Raw genomic sequence first — 7,035 nt, 5'->3', positions numbered from 1 at the left:
TTAACGCTTGTCTATTAGTGCTACATCTAAACAGGTTAGACAGTAGGCCCATCACTTCTAGGTGTGACTCTAGAGAGAGAGAGCTTAACACATGACTGACTGGTATCAGTTGTACATCATTACCTATCATATATTTGCATATCCCATCTGGTAACCCTTTATACTCAAGTTCCCAGACTGAATGCAGGATTCCAGATGAGAATCCAAGCCAAGTTTCCTGCAAAAGGAAATGTTACTCCACTTTGTTTCCGAGTTGGTCCATCCTCAATGCCCAAGCATATTATTAGTGCAGAGCTGAAACCCGTTCACTCCAATGTTAAGTTTATGGTGTAACATGCCGGTTGACGTTGTGAGGCTGTTTTAAGAAGCAAGTCAGACACTGTAATACATTATTTCTAGATGTTTCTTGTTCAGCAAAACAGTCAATTGTACCACAATGTTAAATCTAGTTCAAGAATAACAAATAATGAACTAACAGACCCCTTGTAAATAGATCCAGATGTTCTTTGAACTTTGGCACTCCAATTCTCCAAGATTTGCACATTTGGTTTTTATTCAGTCACTTGGGTTATTCTGGCTGCAATCTTGTTAGTGACAAACATGCTCACTGTCTGTGTCAATCTCAGAGCAAGACACTGCAGAGCTAAAGAGATCAACAATACTTTAGCTTCTCAATTATCATTATGAGGAAACATAAGTAACCCAAATAAATGTGTTATAGTTGGACGGTGGCTGGACTCTTTGCTTACGATGAAGTGGCTTTTACAATAACAGAATGAGAAGAACTTGCACTTCTACAGCATCTTTCATGATCTCCAGATGACCTACAGCACTTTACAATCACTGAATACTTAAAGTTTAATCCCATTGGAATGTAAGAAACAGCAGTTTACACACAGCAAGGTCTTACGTACAGCGATCATATAATGATCAGACAACATGGCCGTAATTTTACTGCTTCATCCACCACAGGAATTGGAGCAGGCGAGGGGTGGACCATGGGAAGGTCCATTGCCCTCGGGTGGGTTTTTCGATTTCGGGATGAGTAAGGCCGTAAAATCCCAGCCCTTATGTTAGTGATGTTGATTGAAGGGTAAGTATTTGTCAGGAACCAGGGAGAATTCTCTAGCATTTAGAAGACGGGAACAGAAATGCTGGGGAATGTCATGCAGCCTTCTCATGGTCCACCCCTCGCCTGCTCCGATTCCTGTGGCTGGTGAACCAGTAAAATTACGGCCATGTTGTCTGATCATGATATGATCGCTGTACGTAAGACCTTGCTGTGCGTAAACTGCTGTTTCTTACAGTCCAATGGGATTAAACTTTAAGTATTCAGCGATTGTAAAGTGCTGTAGGTCATCTGGAGGTCATGAAAGATGCTGTAGAAATGCAAGTTCTTTTTATTCTGTTATTGTAAAAGCCACTTCATTGTGAGCAAAGAGCCCAGCCACAGTCCGACTATAACACATTTATTTGGGTTACTAATGTTTCCTCATAATGAGGATTGAGAAGCTGAAGTATTGTTGATCTCTTTAGCTCTGCAGTGTCTTGCTGCTTTGAGATTGACACAAACAGTGAGCATGTTTGTCATTAACAAGATTGCAGCCAGAATAACCCAAGTGATTGAATAAGAACCAAATGTGCAAATCTTGGAGAATTGAAGCGCCAAAGTTCAAAGAACATCTGGATCTATTTACAAGGGGTCTGTTAGTTCATTATTTGTTGTTCTTGAACTAGATTTAACATTGTGGTACAATTGACTGTTTTGCTGAACAAGAAACATCTAGAAATAATGTATTACAGTGTCTGACTTGCTTCTTAAAACAGCCTCACAACGTCAACCGGCATGTTACACCATAAACTTAACATTGGAGTGAACGGGTTTCAGCTCTGCACTAATAATATGCTTGGGCATTGAGGATGGACCAACTCGGAAACAAAGTGGAGTAACATTTCCTTTTGCAGGAAACTTGGCTTGGATTCTCATCTGGAATCCTGTATTCAGTCTGGGAACTTGAGTATGAAGGGTTACCAGATGGGATATGCAAATATATGATAGGTAATGAAGTACAACTGATACCAGTCAGTCATGTGTTAAGCTCTCTCTCTCTCTCTCTCTAGAATCACACCTAGAAGTGATGGGCCTACTGTCTAACCTGTTTAGATGTAGCACTAATAGACAAGCGTTAAACAGATACCAGAATACGCCTTCAGTTTGTCTAAGTTCCAAGTCCAATGACAAGAGTTGAAGATAGAAATACCAATCTTAGAACATGGTGACAGCAGTGGCGAAACCTGTGTAAAACAAACATAAATATTATTGAAGAAACCACCATTCAATGAAAAGATGATTGCTTAATTTTCCCATCCGTTACCCATACCTTTTTACTCCCCCATAGTTCAAGAATCTTTCTCGACCTTAAATAACCCTGCCTTCAGTTCTCTGGGGGGTCACAAATTCCAAAAGATTCACAATCCTTAGAGATTCCTCCTTGTGTCCATCTTAATTGGGAGACCCCCTAGTTTTGAACCTATTCCTCCTAAGTCTAGATACCCTCATGAGCGTCAAACATCTTTTCAACATCTGCCCTGTCAAGTTCCCTCCGAATCTCATATTTCAATAAGATCACGTCTCATTCTTCTAAACTCCAATGATTATAAGTCCATACCTTTTCTTATAAGATAACAGCTTCAGCCCAGGAATCATCCTTGTGAACCTCTGAACTTCCTCCAACACAAATACATCCCTCCTTAAATAAGCAGAGCAAGGACATCTGCAAAATAGTGCCACTGAATCAAGTTAATGCCTTCTCCGAAATATACATCAATAACAAATCACAAGGAGGCATTTGTTCAAATTGTAAAACTTCTGTTTTAAACATATATTCAATTCAATGCTAATATATTAAGTGCCACTTTCCTTTTAAACCATCAGATATAGCACATGCAATACAATAACAAGATTCATTAAAATAACATCTTGAATCCATAGATAGCTTTCACTTTGACAATAAAATGTTTCTCCAACACTGCCACCTGGCGAAACAAAGTTGAAATTAATCCTAAAGCTGTTTGAATGGATCCTCCCATGAAGAGTCCTGGGTTAATCTTCAAACAAATCCTTCACTATCTCATTGGAACCCACTCTCAATTCTTCAAACCACAATGTTCTCAAAAATAGCAGGATGAATAGCGTTCAATCCTCATTTTACTTGCACTCTATACGTGCAACATTTCATTAGAGAATACATCTACTTCCTGTATCAGAACAATGCTCAGTGGTATGAAGGCTTAAACTGGTGCTGTTTGCAAAACAATTTTTATTGGCTTGTTTGTAATGTTCTATAGATAAGGTATTGAACCCACAATTATGGACCTATAGTATTGAACCCACAATTATGGATCTATAGTATTGAACCCACAATTATGGATCTATAGTACTGGACCTACAATTTACCCAATCCCAGATTCACATCCTTCCAGATTAGGTGCAGCACAGGGCAGACAGATAATTGAACTCCGTGACCAGAACACCTGACTCCAGCTCCATTTCTTCCATGATAGTGCAATGGATAACAGCCAACTAGAAGGTGGAGGATTACATGGAGGAATATATTTTAGTGCTCCTCAGGAGTTGACATGGCTCAGTTTGCAGGAGCTCTTTACAGCTAATTGCATCTGTGTAGTTTAATTCTATTTTGTTTGGACTAGCAGCACAAGAGGAAATGCTTCATTCTCAGAGGTATGATTATACGTCAATAACAAAGCCCACACTTAGTTGTCTTTTGCCCTTCCTGAGCTATTGCAGCTATTCTGGTACAGGTACTTCCACAATTGTGCAGTTGGTTGTGGGTCACCATGGACAACACCGTGGCTCTCCCTGAGTTTTCAATACCTAGTGCTGCGAGAATGGAGATGATTACACGTTATGAATCCCGTTGTTGTTAGCTGCAAGAGCGTATCAAAACCCTGAAGGATAACCTGAAACACTGATTCCAAATGGTGCACATTTGTTTGGAATAATGTGAGGAACAATGAACAACCCAGGGAGGAACCATCCAGTCATTGTGTAAACATTTAATAAAGATTACTTATTAAAGTAAAAGAAAAACACATACAAAAGAAGAAAGGCTAATATAAACTACAACATTTAAGTATATTGTCTAAACACACCATTTCATTTGAAATGATCTTCTCAAAATATACCCACGTTCCCTGAACTCACCAGACCCTTTTTCTCAAACAACATTCAATTTAGTAGCTCCAGAAGTCAAATCAAGCTCGTCGCTATCACACAATATAGTTTAGATGACCAAATGTGGGAGAACTTATTTTCCTGATTCAGCAAAGACACAAAACTGCGTCTGAGAATATCTGCAATCTACCATGTGAGATGGAACAGGCCTGCATGGCTCTGATCAGAGCTGGAACCGGCTTCTGTGAAGATTAGACAGGAGCTAGCCTGACTAACTGCTTGCTTTCCCAATGAGGATGCTGGCAATTATACTTTTCAGTCTCTTTGATATTTCATCCTGTGGATTCATCTGTCCACATCTCACAAATTCCTTGGCTTTAGAAGTTGTGATCTCTGGTAAACAATGTTTCCAATATGGCAATTCGCACCTCAATTTCACTAGATGCTTGCTAATCTCGTTATTTGTTCTTTTGTTTTCATATCAAGTTCAACAGTTCGTTAACTCTCCAAATTCTTAACATAGGAATCTGTTCCTCCCCTCCAGAACATACGCACCTCGTGTTTTGTTATCGTATACAGTAGAACACTATTCCCTTGGTTCCTGTTGTTTAATAAACAGATAGTCAACATAGAACATTGGTCCATAGAATGGGGATCCAAATGCAAGCCCCAGAAAACACTAGAAAGCGACCTGACCTGCACAGCCCCTTCATCCTGATCCCATTTGCATTTATGTTTATTATTGTTTTACAGATTTACTCTTGTTGAATGGGGAGGGGGCTGGGAGTTTTAAGAGGGCTGCTTTTTGTGCTGTTGCATCACCGGTGATAAACTTTAAATGCTAGCCAATTGCAGAAACCCACTTAGCCATTATGTTCTGAGCCTTGCTGGAACAGGTTGGTTGAATACAGTCAGGACTTTGCTTATTGCAAACAGCTGAAGGGATGTGCTATTTGACATGATCCACATGTCACTGGGACACTTGAGAAGACATACCTAGCATCACGACTACACTGAAATTCATGATCCAATTGTGTGGTAGGCAGAACATATTTTTGGCTTGAAGGCAGCATCCAGTTAGTAGTACATGAATTTCAGTGTTGATGTCCTTATATCCGTTTGGCTGTCCACAATAAAGTGCTGACTGCACGCAATCAGCTTAAGCTTGCAAAATTCAGAACATGTCTAATGTTAGATCTCATTCTGTGATTGGACAGCACTTGCTAAAGAATTACACTATCAATTTAATATTATCGTGTTCACAATATCTCTCATTTATACTTGTTACAAGGTACATATAGTCATACACAGACCTGTCCTCTGCAAGCAAAACTTGTCCAGACATTTAAAAAAAAGTACACTGGTGTAGTCCCCAGTGCACGACCTCAACGAGAGTTGACTTGCCAACCCTTTTCTCATGCATACAAATTGTTGCTCCCTTTGAAAGTGGCATTTTTGCATCTGTCTAGATGGATGCAGGACAAAAGATTTCAATAGCGTCTTGTCAAAAATGTATCCAAGCCAAAAAAGGAGACATTAAGACAGGTAACAAAATATTTGGTTGAAAAGGTAGTATCTTAATGCAAGAGAGAAGAAATTTAGGGAGAAAACTCCATGGCTCATACAGCTGAAGGCATAGCCACGAAAGGTGGGGGGGGTAAAGAAATTTGATGATACAAAACTTCCAAACTAATCCTCTGTGTCCTGCTGAATAAATTAGGTTGAAACTACTCCTGTCAGTTTAATCCTAATTTCCTGATCTGCTGCACGTGGAAATTCATCTTCTGCATCACTTTGAAACATCTCTGCAACATGCAATACAGATGGCAGGAGGATGAGTTAGGGCTTTGCTGATGATACAAAAATTGACTATGTGATTGACAGTGAGGAAGAAAGCTGTTGACTGCAGGAAGACATCAATGGACTGGTCAACTGAACAGAAAAGTGGCAAATGGAATTCAATCCAAAGAACCATTAGGTAATGCACTTTTGAAGGGAAAATGGTAATAAATGGTAGGATACTGAGAAGCATAGAGGAGCATAGGAACCTTGGAGTACATGTTGACACATGCCTGAAGATACAAGCAAGGAGGTGGATTAAAGATATTTTGCCAACCTAGACAAAATGGAACAGCAGGAAAGTTATGCTAGAACTGTACAAAAGATTTTTTTTCCCCACAGCTGGAGTACTGCATAGAGATCCGATTACATTGCAGGAAGGATGTAATCATACTAGAAACAGTGCAGCGGAGATTTACAAGGATGTTGCAAGAAATCCTGGGTGATGAAGAAAGATTGGCTACAATGGGGTTGTTTCCTTTGGAACACAGAAAGCAGATGGAAGATTTAATTGAGCTGTTGAACATTATAAGCAGTCTAGTTAATGGATAAGAAAATCTATTAGCATGAGTTTTTTTTTAACCCAGGGTGGTGACAGTCTCAAATGCACTGCCTGAAAGGGAAATAGATGCAGGAATTGTCATCAGGTTTAAAATAAACTCTGATAAGCACTTGCAATACTGTAACCTATAAAGCTGCAGACCAGGAGTTGGAAAGTGGAATTTGGCTGGCACAGACATACTGGGCTGAATGGTCTCCTTCAGTGCCATGGGTCTCTGAGTGATTTGATATGATGTTAATCAGGGCATGACAATACTGTAAAATAACTCAATAGCATACATTGTCATGTCTTACTTAAAAAAAAGCACACAAAAAACAATTTCCTCTTCCAACGTGTGGGTCACAGTTTTGGCTTCAGTATTTATAACATTATTGCTCAACCTGGGATCAGCATCAGAGCTGTTAGTGTGAAGCGTCAGTCGGCATTTCCCACACACGTA

This window comes from Carcharhinus amblyrhynchos, chromosome 8, assembly GCF_965287045.1.
Source record: "Carcharhinus amblyrhynchos chromosome 8, sCarAmb.v2.hapA, whole genome shotgun sequence".
In the NCBI taxonomy this organism is placed as follows: Eukaryota; Metazoa; Chordata; class Chondrichthyes; order Carcharhiniformes; family Carcharhinidae; genus Carcharhinus; species Carcharhinus amblyrhynchos.
Note: the sequence above shows the minus strand (reverse complement) of the source record.